The 17780-nt window shown below is 45.5% G+C and overlaps 1 long non-coding RNA gene across 1 annotated transcript; it reads left to right on the top strand.

Annotated features, from left to right (window-relative positions):
* Positions 1-10748: 10748 nt before the first annotated feature.
* Positions 10749-15637, top strand: LOC140134925 (uncharacterized). Its single transcript, XR_011856428.1, has 3 exons — positions 10749-10841; positions 14648-14734; positions 14969-15637. It is a non-coding gene; the product is annotated as an uncharacterized lncRNA (long non-coding RNA).
* Positions 15638-17780: the final 2143 nt, after the last annotated feature.

The following is a 17780-nucleotide window of genomic DNA, read 5'->3' as shown; positions in this document are numbered from 1 at the left end:
GGAGATTTATCATCAAGTTTCTGAGGTAAAACTGTTCTAGTTGCCCATGGAAACCAATCAGAGCACAGCTGTAATTTTATAAACATCTTTGGGGAAATGAAAGCTAAGCTCTGATTGGTTGCTATGGGCAACTAGACTAGTTCTGCTCTAAAAGACTTACGATAAATTTCCCAATATGAGACCACTGAAGCAGTGTACAGCATTCAGCAGTCTTCATCAGTCCCATAAACTTTTTAAAGGACCAGTAGCACATTTAAGGATAGCGTACTAATGATTAGTGGGGACTACTCATGTGGATAACCTGATCCGTTCCAACCCTTTTAAGGCCCCTTACACATTCGAGGTGATGCTACACATGGCGTCTTGAACCCGTTTTTGGTCCGTTTTTAAGCAATCCATAAAAAAACGCATCCGTTTTACCAATTATCTTAACTAAAACTAGTTAAAAACGGATGCTTTTTCAAAAAACGCATGCGTTTTTTTTTAACGGACTGCTTAAAAACAAACCAAAAACGGGTTCAAAACGCCATGTGTGGCATCACCCTCAGCAAGTCAGTTCAGTTCTGGTTGTCAGCGTTCGGCAGGGGCGTAACTTGAGGGGGTGCAGAGGTTGCGATCGCACCCGGGCCCAGGGCCCAAGAGGTTTAGGGGGCCCTTACAATGTCACTTTCCCATATGAGAAGACTATTACTAAAACCATACATTATAGTCGGGGGCCCGGCACAGACCTTGCACTGGGGCCCATCAGCTTCTAGTTACGCCAATGGCGTTCGGGCTTGAAGTTTCAGTCATCACACACTAGTGTGTAAGCTGCCTAATGGTACAGAGTTACTTTGTGGTATCATCGGTTAATATTCCATTGTTCTATCACAGCCTAGAGAAGTTGGTTTCTAAGTTGTTGGCTTCTACTAAACAAATGATCAAACAAATATTACAGCGCACAATGACATATTTTAAGCAATACAGGGGGAAGGATCAACCCCCACCATCCACATGATTGATTTACTAATCCTGCCCCAAATGCTTCCTCCTCTGTGCATACACGCTGGCACAGAAACATGACGTTCCCCAGTAGGTATATGTGCATGACATGGCTAACAATAACTTGTTCCTTTTTATGACAGTAACCACCAATATAGGGCATTTGACACTTCTTTATACAGAGGCCAACCCCTTTAAGTCTCTCCTGTCAAGTTATATAGCTTTGACCTTCCCGCAGTCTTGTAGGGCGTCCTTGAACCTGCCACTGAAATCTCTGCAATAACTTACTATAAATATCACCAAAAATAACTGTAATGCTGAAAAGAAGAAAGGAAGGATAGTTTTAGGGACAGGTATAACTGGCGTGTGTGCTGCATACGTAAAGAACCTACTGCAATACAATTAGATGTTGTGACAATAAGTCCTCATGCACACTAACCAACGAAAAACATGGTTAAAAAGAATTTGGTATGTGTCAAACCCATAGAAACCTGAAGAGGAAAGGTTTAGTTTGCTATACTTAGATCTTTTTCAGAGATAGCAAATAACCCGGCACTAAGAAGATTTAACCCGAGGCACATTGTTTGAGTCTTTGTTTCATATGTATTCCAGGATTGTAGCAGGACTTTGTGCACTCCTGCACAAGATTGCTTCAATGAACTACTACACAGCCTCTCTGCTCCAAGTAAGGGCTGTAGAAGGCTTTCTATATCACAGCAAAAGGGAGGGACTGGGGAGCAGTTTGAATGCAACGATCAAAAAACACAGCGGTGTGATGACACTCTTCCAGTGCTCCAAGTCCTGTTACAATCCTGGAATATAAATGCATTTTTATTTCAGTCCTAATGTAACTTTGAACACCACACACAAAGGTATGGCTACACAGATCTCCAGGGCCAATACCCAACACTGTCTGAAACTTTAGACACTTCAAGCAGAACGTATTTTTTTTAAGATGTCCGGTCGAGTTCACATTCTTAGTTGGGTTCTGCTTTAGGACTTATCGGGTGAAGCAAGAATACAGAAAAGGGGTTAAACATGAAACAAATGCTGTCCTGATTCTTCACCATGGGCAGCCCTTCTGAACACTCAGTTATTTTGGCAATCATTACTACTTGAACTTGTCACCCAGATTGAAAGAAAACCATGACCGTAACTCTGCAGCTTCTGCCAACAGTCCGACTCCCAAATGGCATCTGTAGGCTAGGAAACCAACCTGGCAGCTAAACAATAGAGCCTCACCCCCTCCCCCCAATATGTATGCTAATCCCAAGGATGGGGCAGACAGACTGCATAAAATTATTTGTACTATCAAAAGTTCATAATTTTGGAAGTTAAGCATTTCATTTACATCTGTCTCTGAATATTCACTTTTTTGAATACAGGCAGTCCCCGGGTTACATACAAGATAGGGTCTGGAGGTTTGTTCTTAAGTTGAATTTGTATGTAAGTCAAAACTGTATATTTTATAATGGAAGTTCTAGACAATTTTTTTTCTTTGGCCCCAGTGACAATTGGAGTTTCAAAATTTTTGGTGTAATTGGACTAAGGATTATCAATAAAGCTTCATTACAGACACCTTACAGCTGATCATTGCAGCCTGGGACTATAGTAACATCCAGAGAGCTTCACCAGAGGTCACAGTTGGCAGAGGGGTCCGTCTGTAACTATGGGTTGTCTGTAAGTCGGGTGTCCTTAAGTAGGGGACCGCCTGTACTTAGATTTCCCATAAGCAACAATTTTAGAGCAAGTGATTTCTTCTAACTCCCACTAGAACTTTCGGTTAGGGGTGTGTCCTTGACTACTGCTCGGTAGCATGCTGCATGCAGATAGGATGTCTAGAAAAAATGTTACAGAGCAGGAGGAACTGAGCAAGTTGAACATAGTGGAATTGTATATACCGTATTTTTCGGACTAGAAGGCGCACAAAAAATCCTTTGATTTTCTCACAAATCAAAGGTGCGCCTTATAGTCCAGTGCGCCTTATATATGAACCGTACTTACAGACAACAGCTGCCTTGAACTGTGCACAGGTCTGCCACCTGCTGATCATTCATCCTTAAAATAAGGTGCGCCTTATAAATAAACCTAGACGTTTTGGCAGGCATTTATTGATGGTGCGCCTTATAATCCGCCGCGCCTTATGGTCTGAAAAATACAATAGGTTCCTAACTGCAGACAGGACACCTACATTCAGTCTCCCACCCCACCAGTGCCCTCACTACAACTATGTTCAAATGTTCAGTTTTTGAGTTTTTGATGTCCAAACCAGGAGTGGAGTTAAAAAAGAGGAGTAGCAGCTTCTCTCCATGACATGTTTTCGCCCATTATGATCCACACTTGCTTTTGGCTTCAAAAACTGCATCTGAAAAACTGATCGTGTGAACGCACCCCAAGTTGAATGGTTGCTAATTATTTGCTCAATTAGGACCTGGCATGGAGATATAAGTTGCGCAGCCTGACAATTCTTGATACCGGTGCCTCTTGAAGTATCTGGCGGCGCCGGAGGGGTGGGGACTTGGTCATGTCCCCAATGGTGTCATGTTATAGATAAGATTCTCATCTTTCAGATCGCATCAGTCTTGTGGTTTAGATAAAGATAAAGATCAAGTTCCCACCTATTTCTGTACTGCCCATACACATGGTTATATAGATCACAGAACTATAAACCTGATGTGATCTGAAAGATAAGATTCTTATCTTTAATATGATATCATGGTTCTATGTAATATAGAGGACAGGATAGAGGTTTCAGAAGTGACGCTGCTTCTGCAGCCTCTAAAAGTGACTCATCTCAGGTCTTCTCTGCTAATTTTCATAAGACCATAAAAAAATTTTTTAGTATCAAAGACGTGAAGCTATAAAGGAGATTTTATACTCTACCTGGAGGAGGGGCTACCGGTAGTAGTTTGGTGTGGTAAAAGCTATTGACAATCTCACTTTAAGGGGAGGATCAGGATACTGATGACATTTCTCTGACCGCTCGATTTGAGCGTTAACCTGGGATTGGTTAGGACAGGACTTCTGTAGCCAATCAGGGTCTGCTTTTCACATGTCAACAGGGCCCACTGTAGCCAATCAGCACCCTCAATGGCTGCAATGCTGGAACGGGAAGCCGGAACTGTACTTTTTTGGGGTTTTTTTGTTTTCTTTTGCTATTATCCTGCAACTCCTAGAAAACCCCTTAACTTTGTTAATCCTAGAAAACTTTTTCTACTTTTAAACCTTGCAAAAAGGGCTTAAAAGCTGAAGTCATCTGATCAATACTTAATAATCAGAAAAGGAAGGAGGTTTGGAAAATCATAGGGAAATTTTCAATGTCAACCAGCAATAAACTCATTAATGATCTACAAGTGACATCAGTTAATACCAGGACACAACCTTATAAGGAGCGATTTTATCACATGTTCTGGAGCTATTATTAAAATGAATAAAGATATTATACTCATCTGACCTGTTAAACCAGGTAGATCATGCAATCACCTTCCTCCCCATGTCAATAATATTCTAACCATACATGTAAAACAATGACCAGCTAACCTCCATATTCAGATTACGGAGCAGTGAACTATAACACTTCCCCCTCGGCTATTTGGCCAGGAATGCAAAGTGTTCATTATGTCACAGTCAGAACTAGAAGATGAAAAAAGTTTTGCCATCTAAAGATTGCCGTATTCAGAACCACAAGGAAGTAGTACATAATATCAACTTGGACTTCTTAAAATGAAATCTACCACCAGGATTGTAAGCCAAGCACACTGACATACTGGTGCGTGCCCACTCTGTCTGGATCCACTCTTCTTTTAGCTTCTTATGCCCTGGTTTATTTGTTTTTTTAAAAAGTTACAAATTATGCAAATTAGCCTAAGGGGCTCCATTTCCCATAGCGGATTTTGAAACCCCTCGGGCTCATTTTCATGATTTGCCAGAGGGGGCACACACCAGCATGCAAGTGTGCTTGGTTTACAATCCTTCATCCTGGTGGTAGATGTCTTTTAAAGGTCATGTACCACCAGGATGAAGGACTGTATGCAAATGAATCTGAGGGGCTCCAGGCTCCTTAGATGTTAATGTAGCCTGGAGCTCCTCAGGCTCGTTAGGATACAGTTTTTCATCCTGGTGGTAGATGTCCTTTAAAAGATTTCCTTTAGCAGAATAAGAAAAAAAAAAAAATAACCTATATCCAGTGCCAATCACTGGTCTCATAGTACTACATAGCAGAGGTCGCATTAACGCCTCACCACGCGTCATAGACGCGTGATGAGGCGCCATTACCCCCCAAAATAATTATTCCGTGAAGCGCGCAGGCTGAGCGGCCCGGCGCGCGCTGCAAAAGAGGGAACTGTCACTAGCGCGAACACAGCGCGCGCCGGGCCGCTCAGCGGGGCACGTGACTAAGGGGCGTGCCGGAGAGACCCGGAGTGAGAGCACCGGCCACAGGGGAGACATGTGGACAGCGGGGCTGCTGCTCCCCGTCCTGCTCCATCTCTGCCTGCCCGCAGCTGCCTGCGTGTTAATGTTATGCCGACGGGACTTAAGAGCAGTGCCGGTTGAGTGTAGTGTAGTGTAGTGTGGTGTGGTGTGTGTGTGTGTAGTGTTGTGCGTGCTGTGTGTAGTGTTGTGCTTGCTGTGTGTAGTGTTGTGCTTGCTGTGTGTAGTGTTGTGCTTGCTGTGTGTAGTGTTGTGTAGTGTTGTGCGTGCTGTGTGTGTAGTGCGTGCGTGCTGTGTGTAGTGTAGTGTTGTGCGTGCTGTGTGTAGTGTAGTGTTGTGCGTGCTGTGTGTAGTGTAGTGTTGTGCGTGCTGTGTGTAGTGTAGTGTTGTGCGTGCTGTGTGTAGTGTAGTGTTGTGCGTGCTGTGTGTAGTGTAGTGTTGTGCGTGCTGTGTGTAGTGTAGTGTAGTGCGTGCTGTGTGTAGTGTAGTGTAGTGTTGTGCTGTGGGAGTGTAGTGGAGTGTTGTGCGTGCTGTGTGTAGTGTAGTGTAGTGCGTGCTGTGTGTAGTGTAGTGTAGTAATACTTTATAAATATAGGCAACTCTGAATGCCTCACATCCCAATATTTGGATATTTTTAAGCAAAAAAGTTGGATGTGTATTCAAAAAATGGCTTGAATCAAAACTATTTAGAAAAAATGCAAAGAATTTTATTATTATACATAGACACACTGACATTTAAAAACACTAAAAACAGCACAAACAAATGTTGTGTTGTGTGCAGTGCATGACAATAACATGCTCTGAACTAACTCCCCCTCTGTTTACGAATCTCAGTAAATCTCTGCTTGGTGTCTCATGAAAGATGAAAAATATGTTGTAAACATTGGCTGGCTGTAAACATTTGTAGTCCGTGCTAAATAAGGTGCAACTAGACTCCTGTGATCAATATTCAATGCACATATCCATGGAAAGCACAGTACAGCAATTTGTCAATGTAAATGAGTAAAGTGATATCACCAAGTTTCGATGAGGGGGAGATGCAGCGCCCCATGCGTTCCGCCTCAAGTGTGGCTTCCTCAGGGGTATATGGTTTAGTGTGTCCGGACAATATATATATATCATGGAGATTGGAAAAGTAGTCTCACCTGTCCGGGTGTGTGCTGCGCGATGGCTGAATACAAATGATATGTGGAGCCGGCGTGAGCAGCGGTGTGTAGTGTAGTGTAGTGTTGTGCTGTGGGAGTGTAGTGGAGAGTTGTGCGTGCTGTGTGTAGTGTAGTGTAGTGTTGTGCGTGCTGTGGGAGTGTAGTGGAGTGTTGTGCGTGCTGTGTGTAGTGTAGTGTAGTGTAGTGGAGTGTTGTGCGTGCTGTGGGAGTGTAGTGGAGTGTTGTGCGGGCTGTGGGAGTGTAGTGTAGTGTTGTGCGTGCTGTGGGAGTGTAGTGTAGTGTTGTGCGTGCTGTGGGAGTGTAGTGGAGTGTTGTGCGTGCGCTATGTGTGCGGTGTTTTACTGAAATTTTCATACTCCTCCTCGGGTAAAAATACTCCTCAAAAATGGTGAGAGGAGTATTTTTACCCTTCTGGAAAAATGTTAGTGCGACCTCTGCTACATAGTACATAATACTGGTCTCATAATCTTTAGTGAGTGGGTGGATGTAGTTGTATGAATATTGTATGTGATATCAGTAAGGATCTTCATAGCAGTGACTATGACCCGTAGAACCCCAACCAATTCTAAAAATAGAAACCCCAACACAGTGGAAGGTGGCATACAAAATGTAATATAGCTCCATAAACTTGAAGGTTTGTGCACTATACCTTTATAGTGGCCATCATTGTTTGCATTTTTCCTCAGCTATGATCTCATGGGGTACATTATGCACCACATCATCCCCGAACCGTGGCATCGCTGTGCGCATCATCCCCGAACCGTGGCATCGCTGTGCGCATCATCCCCGAACCGTGGCATCGCTGTGCGCATCATCCCCGAACCGTGGCATCGCTGTGCGCATCATCCCCGAACCGTGGCATCGCTGTGCGCATCATCCCCGAACCGTGGCATCGCTGTGCGCATCATCCCCGAACCGTGACATCACTGTGTGCATCATCCCTGTACTGATTTTCTATATCAGTCACTTGAAGAGATCAAGCATGTAAAGCGATTAAGATGACTGAGTTGTAAGTAACAGTCTCGACTCCCACAACGAGGAAACCTCCCGAAAAATCAACAATCAGAGCAGGGTTTGTTTTTCAGGTGTTGCTATAACAAGTTGCTATTACTTAAAGGACACTTGTCATCAGGTCTCTGCCACTAGTCCTGTCACCTCTACCTGTGGGAGCAGGTCACATGGATCCCATCCCAGCCTCTATCTAGTCAATTCATACATTAATCATTGTAAAATTCTCTTTTCTCTGGCATGCTGTGTTCTGCTATACACATGTGGGAGACACAGACATCAGCTACACAAGTAGTGTATAGGAGTAACAGCATGTCAGGTTGTTGCTACAGGATGCAGCCTAAGGGTGATGGCACACGTATGCGTTTTCAATCCGTTTTCAATGCGTTTTTAAGCAAAGCCGGCCGAAAACGGACTGAAAACGGATTGAAAACGCATACGTTTGACATCACCCTAAGGCTACACTCACATTAACGTGTGCCCGCTGTAGTGTAGAATGGCAGGCATACGTCGGCGCCTGGAAGAGGAGTAGGGGGTGAGTGCTGTTCACTCCCGCCCCTCTCCATAGAGGAAGATAGGACATGTTCCATCTTTCTCCCGGCTGCGGAAAGGTGCAGCACGTGTGCTCATTGCCGTGTATAAGGGGACGTATGTATGCTGTATATACATCGGCCGTATATACGTCCCCCATACGCTCGTGTGAATGTAGCCTAAGAGTGAGTATCTCATACACACAAAGGCTGCAGGGGACACCAGCACCAGGAAGTACATAGAGGAGCTAGCACCAGGATTATCACATCATTATACAGGCTGTCAGTCATGTGTATAGGAGTATCTCATACACACACAGGCTGTGGGGGGTGCCAGCACCAGGAAGTACATAGAGGAGTCAGCACCAGGAGTGTCACATCATTATACAGGCTGTCAGTCATGTGTATAGGAGTATCTCATACACACACAAGTTGCAGGGGTCGCCAGCACCAGGAAGTACCATATCATTATACAGGCTGTCAGTCATGTGTATAGGAGTATCTCAGACACACAGGCTGCAGGGGGCACCAGGAAGTACATAGAGGAGCCAGCACCAGGAGTATCATATAATTATACAGGCTGTCAGTCATGTCCATAGGAGTATCTCATACACACACAGGCTGCAGGGGGTGTGGCCACAAGAACCAGGAAGAACATAGAGGAGCTAACACCACCGGTGTAACATCATTACACAGGCTGTCTGTCATGTGTATAGGAGTATCTCATACACCTACAGGCTGCAGGGGGCACCAGGAGTGTCACATTATTATACAGGCTGTCAGTCAAGCTCTGGTGGGTGTGGACTGCTGAATATGATAATAATTCATTTGCATACAACTTTAGGACCTAATTGTTCAAGTTTACAGGAATGTAGAGGGACAATGTAGGGATAGGGGCAATGGCAGTTTATGAAAATATATTTAGCTTTGGGGGTTAATTTGACAGGTTCTCTTTAAAGGACATCTATCATCAGATTTACTTATGGTAGACTGTCCTCAGTGACATGCTCATTACCTTAGGGGGGTCCAGGCACCTCTTTACTTCTTTTCTCTAACCTCCGATATACCATGGAATATACTTTATAAAAATATGTAAATGAGCCAGAGGTGCTACGGCTGACATCACCATTGCCTCTTAGCTCCGCCGTCTTCTTAAATATGCACACCCCCTGCCACTCAATATGCAACCCCACTTCTTGCCTGATCAAACAGTCGGCTGTCTGCAAGTCTTGCGCATGCGTGAGATTACTTTTCTTGCCCAACCTGGCGAGTTACTAGTGGGGCTGCACAAGAAAAGTGTTCCGTTTTTATGTGGTCCTGTAAAGACTGTTGTCCGAAACCAAATAAAAATGGAACACTCAAGACCTCGACGAGTAAGTAAGTTAGGCGTGATGTCGCTTGAGCTCCTTGGACTCATTTGCATATTTTTGTAAAGCTGTTTTTTGGGGGAGAATACAGACATTTGCAAAAAAAATGCATAATGAGGAGCTCTGGCTGACATCACCCCTCTTGGTTCTGCTGTATCATAATGTATGAACGCACCCAATTACGTACCTGTCCACTGATCCAGAGACAGCGACGTCACCTGGCAAGTCTTGTGCACGTGCGCTATTGCGAAGCAGCCTGACGCACAAGACTTGCAGACAGCCGGGTGACGTCACTGTCTCTGGATCAGCGGGCATTGTGAAGGGGTGGGGGGTATTAAGTGAGTGGGGGCACATTATGAGAGGGTCGTCCAGAACTCCTCAGTCGCATTTGCATAATTTTATAAAGTTGTTTTATCGCAAATACAGCCTTTCCAGGACTAAATAAAAACTATGCTCTCCCCTAAAGACCTCAACGAGCCAGTAAGTATAACCTCAGTATAATAGAGCAAAACTTTTAGCAACATGCCCCAGAATATTTTGACATCCAAAACTATTTATAACCATGAAAAAATACATCCTATCCCGCAGAAAACAATCCTTCATATGAAAAGTTTCTGCTTCTCTCTGAGTGCAGCAATGTAAATTCAGGGTTAATTGTAATTTAAATTTTTTTGTTAAAAAAAAAATCCTCATTCCAATAGTGACAGATTATTAACAATCAGAAGGTATTAAACATGATACAACTTCAGAATAAACTTTATCCAAAACTTTTCTCCCAGGCCTCTCCACTGGGGAGATCCCTAACATTCTCCTATGATAACAACTGTCTGGGAGAGACAGCAGGTGCAGGGGTGGGGGAGGTCAGCAGGCAGCACCCCACCCATGATGTACACACATGCACCCCTTCCCCCCAATGCTGTGACTTACGGCGGCCAGAAGGGTTTGGAGCTGCTGCTGCTGTTCCCCATCTCGTCCCGGACACCTCCATGGAGCGCCCGCAGCTTCCTGCTCTGTGCTGTGCCTGGCACGGGAGGAGGAGGGGCGGGGCCTGCTACAGGAGGGGGTGGGGCCTGGCAGGTGCTGGACACATGGACCTCCCACACTGTATCAATATGTGACCGGGAAGGGCGGGGCTTGTCCGAGGCCGTGGGCGGGGACATTCAAATTTATAATAATATGCTCGTGTGGGAGGCGGTCTAAGGGCGGGGGTATGTAGATAAGTCTCTAGGCGCCGCGATGTAGGGCGTGTCCCATCAGGAGGAATGGGCGGGGATTATGCAGAGTGTGCTAAATGAAACCGCGATCTGGACAAGGAAATTTGTGTGAAAAATAACAATGCAGAAAGTATGGAGAAGAGGGTAAGAGGCGGATCTCCGAGTCTCTGTGTGCTAATATACAGAAACCGCATGCTTTGCTCAGCAGGGCTTCACAATTCAGTAGGTCACTGTTCACACCTGTAGGCTTTTTTCCCTACTCTGTTCTGCTGTATCACAAATCAAAATTCATGACAGGACTGAATTTGCCAGATGATGGTTTGCGTGGACTATAACGAGCACGAAGGTTTGGGGAGAGGGGGATTTGGCATATTGGGGACCCTAAGCAAAATTATGTTTTGGGGCGCCCTAAGGCTAAACTCCTCCTCTGTGTCACATCACTGGGGGCAACACTGTGACTGCTGGGGACATCCCTGTGACTACTGGAGACATCCCTGTGACTACTGGCTACTGGGGGCAGGCGCTGTGACTACTGGGGGCATCCATGTGACTACTGGCTACTGGGGGCAGGCGCTGTGACTACTGGAGACATCCCTGTGACTACTGGCTACTGGGGGCAGGCACTGTGACTAATGGGGGCATCCCTGTGACTACTGGAGACATCCTTGTGACTACTGGCTACTGGGGACAGGCGCTGTGACTACTGGGGGCATCCCTGTGACTACTGGCTACTGGGGGCAGGCGCTGTGACTAATGGGGGCATCCCTGTGACTACTGGAGACATCCCTGTGACTACTGGCTACTGGGGACAGGCGCTGTGACTATGGAGACATCCCTGTGACTACTGGCTACTGGGGACAGGCGCTGTGACTACTGGGGGCATCCCTGTGATGGAATTAGGAGCACACAGGCTCTGAGGCTGTATTCAGACTTTGCATTTTCATTGCAGTTTTGAATATGTGTGCTATGAAACAGCCTGATTCAGCCGGTTTTATGGCACAATCTTTCTGCAGCAAAGGGGCCAGAGCGCAACATGTGCATTGGTGTAAATCCACACCAGGACTGGCTGCAATTAGATAACATACTGCGGCTGCGCGTTGTGTGTATTGGGTTTGGATAAAGCAGTATCTACATGAAAATGGATGGGTAGTCCTCGTGCCCTCTCCGGTATTAGGGTGCAGTTACACGTAGCGCTTGCATTGCGTTCAGTGCCTAGGGACCGGCCACGGCCCAATCGCATATACATTTCCAGTGAAACGCATGTGATCGGTAACCGGAACCCGGTGTCCTGTGAAATGCACAACACTGGGTGCTGGTTACCGATCAAATGGGTTTCAATGGAACTGCATAAGTGAAAGGAAAAGCACTTGGCTCCTATGCATGACCAGATTCTATATCTAGAATGACCCTAGATCTCTTTTGTAATTGAGCCCAAGCATTAGAGAAGATAACAAGAGATTGTACTGACCTCTTGTGGCAAAAAATTGGACCAACGTATTCAGGGTGTGTTCATGTGTTGCAGTTATAACTGCTTTATAATCAGTTGTTTGAACATCAATTTCTTAATGTAATAGGTGAAAGACATTAACTGAACAGGTGAATCACATAAATCTAATTTATCTGTACAGTTAATAAAGAAACTGCACCTAAAACCACATGATTATTATGCAGTTATGACTTTCACTGCAGTCCAAAGGACACCTCCTCTTTATTCTTTGTGTCAGTACGATTACAGAGAAACCACATTTATATATACCGTATATACTCGTGTATCAGCCGAGTTTTTCAGCACAAAAAATGTGCTGAAAAACGTCCCCTCGGCTTATACACGAGTCAATACTGTAAAAAAATAAGTAAAAATGGGCTAAAAAATGAATAAACTATTTACTCACCCTCCGGTGGCCCCGATGCGCAGCGCTGCTCCCCCGATGTCATCGTGGCTCCTCTTCTGGCTTCCCAGCTCCTCTTCTTGCTTCCGCGCCGTCTTCTGTCTTCTTTAAAAAAAATCGCGTTGGGCGCCGCCATTGTTCTTCTCCCGTGCGGCGCCTAGTATGACGTCAGCAGCGGCGCGTCATACTATGCGCCGCACGGGAGAGAACAGTTGCGGCGCCCAACGCGATGTTAAAGAAGACAGTCTGGGCTGACTGTATACTACTGGGGGCATGCTATATATTACTGGGGGGCAGGCTGGGGTGGCTGTATACTACTGGGGGCATGCTGTATACTACTGGGGGCAGGCTGGGGTGGCTGTATACTACTGGGGGCAGGCTGGGGTGGCTGTATACAACTGGGGGCAGGCTGGGGTGGCTGTATACAACTGGGGGCAGGCTGGGGTGGCTGTATACTACTGGGGGCAGGCTGGGGTGGCTGTATACTACTGGGGGCAGGCTGGGGTGGCTGTATACTACTGGGGGCAGGCTGTATACTACTGGGGGCAGGCTGTATACTACTGGGGGCAGGCTGGGTCAGGCTGTATACTACTGGGGGCAGGCTGTATACTACTGGGGGCAAGCTGTATATTATAGGGGGCTGGCTGGCTATATACTTGGCTGGGTCTGTGACCAATGCATTTCCCACCCTCGGCTTATACTCTAGTCAATAGGTTTTCCCAGTTTTTGGTGGTAAAATTAGGGGTCTCGGCTTATACTCGGGTCGGCTTATACTCGAGTATATACGGTAGTTTATATTTTGATATAATTTCTTATGGAGGTGAAAATTTAAATTTTCACTGTATTGGAGAATTACTTTGTTTATTTTTATCTTCCAAGGGAAAGGTGACTTATTATATTTTTCTGTTTTTCAGGCACCCTGGGGTACTTGAACCCTAGGGAGCCTGATTTTTCATACAAAATACTAAAATACTCAATTACTACTGTCCATAATACCGTATCGTGCCCTCTTTTCTCTAGCTGCTTCCTTACAATTACCCCCTTACTATTGCTCCTATGATTTGTAATTTATGATCACTTCACCCTTTATGTGGAAAAAAAAATAATAATAATAATATGGTCACCTTTCCCTGTTTCCCTGCAACAGGACTCTTCTCTTGCATAGCTGTATCATCTGCTGGCTTCAGAGCCACACAGAGAAGAGGACCGCTATATGGTAAAGCGAGTATCAGATTTTTTGGGAACTGCTGCTATAAGTGACCTTAATGGGGGTCATTTACTAAGGGTCCGATTCGCGTTTTCCCGACGTGTTACCCGAATATTTCCGATTTGCGCCGATTTCCCCTGAATTGCCCCGGGATTTTGGGGCACGCGATCGGATTGTGGCGCATCGGCGCTGGCATGCACGCGACAGAAATCGGGGGGCGTGGCCAAACGAAAACCCGACGGATTCGGAAAAACCGCCGCATTTAAAACAAAAAAATCTGTCGCGGCGCTTGCACTTACCTTCACTCAGCCCGAGCCGGTGAACTCCAGCGCGTTTCGTCCTGGTGGACGGCGGAGGGACTGCCTTAATAAATCCCGGCCGGACCCGAATCCAGCGCAGAGAACGCGCCGCTGGATCGCGAATGGACCGGGTAAGTAAATCTGTCCCAATGTGTTCAGGGGCGCAGTGTGGAGATGGACCAATGGTCAAGACAAGTCACCATATCTGGACCCAGTGGAGAAGCTATTTCACCTGTAAGGGTAGAATGTACTAGATTTGGGGCATCTTATTAAAGGACCAACATAATCTTGTGATGTGACTTTTTGTGCATTAGTTGAGGACGTAGGAATCCTAGCCATGCTTTATGACATATTATCAGAAATGTTTACTTTTTCATGTTCATTACCATTGAATGTTTGTTATACACTATCTACCGGAATATTGACAACGTATACTGCACTGGCATTTTACTATGCTGTTTGTATTTCTTTTATTCATATACCAAAACTTCCAATAAATATCCAGTTGAAAGAAAAAAAAGAAACGTTTACTTTTTCCTCCTCTGAAATTTTCAGGCAAAAAAAGCCTCTAGTTGATATGGCTCGAATATTATTGACCTCTGTGACCAACATTTATTAAGGACCATGCACCAGTTTGCACAGGTATTGTCCATGCCACAGACGTTTTGTGTCACGGCTGCAGCAGTCTTCATGTGTGTGAAATATCATATTTCTCTCCAGACACTATTTTGCTCATCCAAACACCATCTTGTTTAGCCAGAAGCCATATTGTCTACTGTCTTCCATGTCATGATTCAGACAACACCATTTTGTGTAAACTATTTAGAAATAATGGTACTTTGTCCTCGCTACTGTTTTCTTTGTCTTTTTCTGCAGCTCCTTTGCTTGAAGGCCATGTTTTGACGAGTGGGAACCTTCCTTTGTTTTCCTGAGAACAAGGTTTCTGGAAGAAATGGTGCATAGTTCATCAACATATCATCAACATTCTTGGAAAATAGTGTAATGGGGAGGTTCTGGTATATTCAAGCTTATCTATAGCATTTCAGTATTTTATCACCTTTTCACGCTCTCTGCAAAGCTTTTTCTGCTTTCCATATACACGACTGACCACTTGAAATTGAGTACAGCTTATGACCGAGTGTCTGTTTCATTTTCTGTGCTACATATCTCAGCGCTGAGAACAAAGACCTATAAATTTGGCAATCACCTTACAATTGTAGAAGGGTCGTGCAACACAAATTTCTAAAAATAAAGGGGAGTTCCAGTGGTTAGTTGGACCCTGTACCACATTTATCATGCTTAGTCTGACAGAAATGTATTGCACAGCACATGTCCAGAGTCCAGGGTCCGGAAACCATGAATCTGGCGCCCCCTGCACTATACACAGGCAAACTGCACATAGTACAGACTGCACTGTTTTTATTAAATGTTGGCCATTGTCTTCAGAATGGAAGACATCATCTGGCTTGACTGATTGTAATTTTGCTCACCACTAATGTCCAATACATTTGGGATTTTCCAATTTCTATTCTATTTTTACGAGAGGAGCTGCAGTTGAGGTTCAAGGCTGACACTCAGTTTTAATAATCAGCTATGCGGATCATAAACAATAGAACATTCTTTGAGTAATGAATAAAAACATTTGCCTTGTCACCCAACGTTTCAAGAAATAATGATTCTCCTTTAACCAATGGTTAACCATGGACACGCATGGACTCTCTTTATGAGTGGATGGTCAACCTTCATATATATATATTTGCATTCGGAGCGACTTGAGAATTAGAAAAAGTTTTTCATTTAATAAGCTCCTTTATCTAAAGCTTCTACCAGACACACTTGCACCCATCTTATCCCAGTCTATTTATCGATGCAAAGAACCCGTTTCCAATCTTCTACTGTCAATTTTTGCCAACTCTGGCCAACGTTTCTTGTGAGGCGGTGAAAGTCGAGGATTTTTCACCTTTTTCCATGCCACCATGTTTCATGCGGTATTTGAGACACCAGAACTGATAGACCTTGTTGACTCTGACATATTGGGGGGGATTTACTAATTATGGCGCAAGCCCGACTGTCGGCATCAGAGATCAGTCTCCGGAAAGCACAGCCCGATGTATTGAAGTGGCGCCCGGCTGTAAGTAATTAATGGGTAGATGGAACTAATTGCGTCGTGCACCATAAATGAGATTTGCGCCAAAATCTTACATTTACTGCGCCTTAATTTTGCTCTCTAATAATTTTTTTTCTTGGTCTAGTGTGCGCCAAAATTTGCGCAAAAAAATGCTGACAAAATACACATCAATGTGATGGATAATGTGGAAACGTTAGGCCACACCCACTTGCGCCAAAAAAAAGACGGAGGAGTCGGGATAGGGGGAAACATCTGTTCTTTCTGGAGCAAACTCATTATAAATGATCCGCAACAACTCTGCACCAAAAAAAAGTAAAATCCCGGCATTTTTTAGGCGCAGAGACGATAATAATCTGCCCCATTCTGTCTAGTAGTCCGTCTTTTGGCTATGGAATGGATTGAATGGGGGAGATTTATCATCAAGTTTCTGAGGTAAAACTGTTCTCGTTGCCCATGGAAATCAATCAGAGCTCAGCTTTAATTTTATAAACAGCTGTGGGAAAATGAAAGCTGGGCTCTGATTGGTTGCCATGGGCAACTAGAACAGTTCTGCTCTAAGAGACTTATGATAAATCTCCCCAAATTACTTTATTTTGTATTTTTCCAAGTGTCATGCGCCGCGGGTTCTCCTACGACCCACGTCTCGGGTCGCAGCCGCACCCGTGCCCCTCTCCGTGGTGGCGGCCTGGCCTCACTTACCTCTCCGGGGTCCTGCTTCCATCCCAGTACACCATTCCCTAGGGTGCACGCGTGTCGGCACTCACAAATTTGACAGTAAGATCCGACATGGACCCCGCCAAGGTAACACTTCCGAAACTGGCTGATCTTAACACCGTTGTGGTCCAGCAGTCCCAGAAGATTGCTTCACAAGGAGAACAGCTTGGACAAGTTACCGCCATGCTGCCGCAGTTGATTGCCACTCAGCAACAGATTCCTGCCACCTCTCCTGCTACCTCGGCTTGTCTACCTGCCGCAGAACCTAGGCTGAGACTTTCTATGCCTACCAAGTATTGAACATTGAATTAAAGCCGTCTCAGTTTGTCACTGAACGATCCAAGGTGGCATTCATCATCAACCTCTTCTCCGGGAAGGCCCTGGCCTGGGCTACCCCTCTACGGGACAGAGGTGATCCGGTCACGGCTACCCACACTGCATTCCTGAGAGAATTACGGTCTGTTTTTGAAGAACCTGCACGAGCCTCCTCAGCTGGAGCTGCGCTGAATGTGCACCAAGGACACTCGTCTGTAGGTGCAGTGGCGTAACTACCACCGTAGCAGCCGTAGTGGTTGCTACGGTGCCCGTGAGCATCAGGGGCCCGGGCGGCGGCACAATCACAATCACTGGAGACTGCGGTGTATTTCCGTACCTGGTCCGACCGCCACCCGGGCCCAGCTATACGACACATTAAGGTCGATACCATGGCCCGTCCCCCTCTTTGTCAAGCCCTCCCCAGTGTCCCGTCCCCAGCGCACAGACCGCCTGGCCAGCACGTTGCTACCACGGCTGGCATACTGGTCCCACAGCTTCCCGACCACCCTTCACACTTATCCCGCTGGTGCC

This window comes from Engystomops pustulosus, chromosome 6, assembly GCF_040894005.1.
Source record: "Engystomops pustulosus chromosome 6, aEngPut4.maternal, whole genome shotgun sequence".
NCBI classification, from domain to species: Eukaryota; Metazoa; Chordata; class Amphibia; order Anura; family Leptodactylidae; genus Engystomops; species Engystomops pustulosus.
The sequence above is the reverse complement of the archived record's forward strand: the minus strand, read 5'-3'. Positions and strand labels throughout refer to the sequence as shown.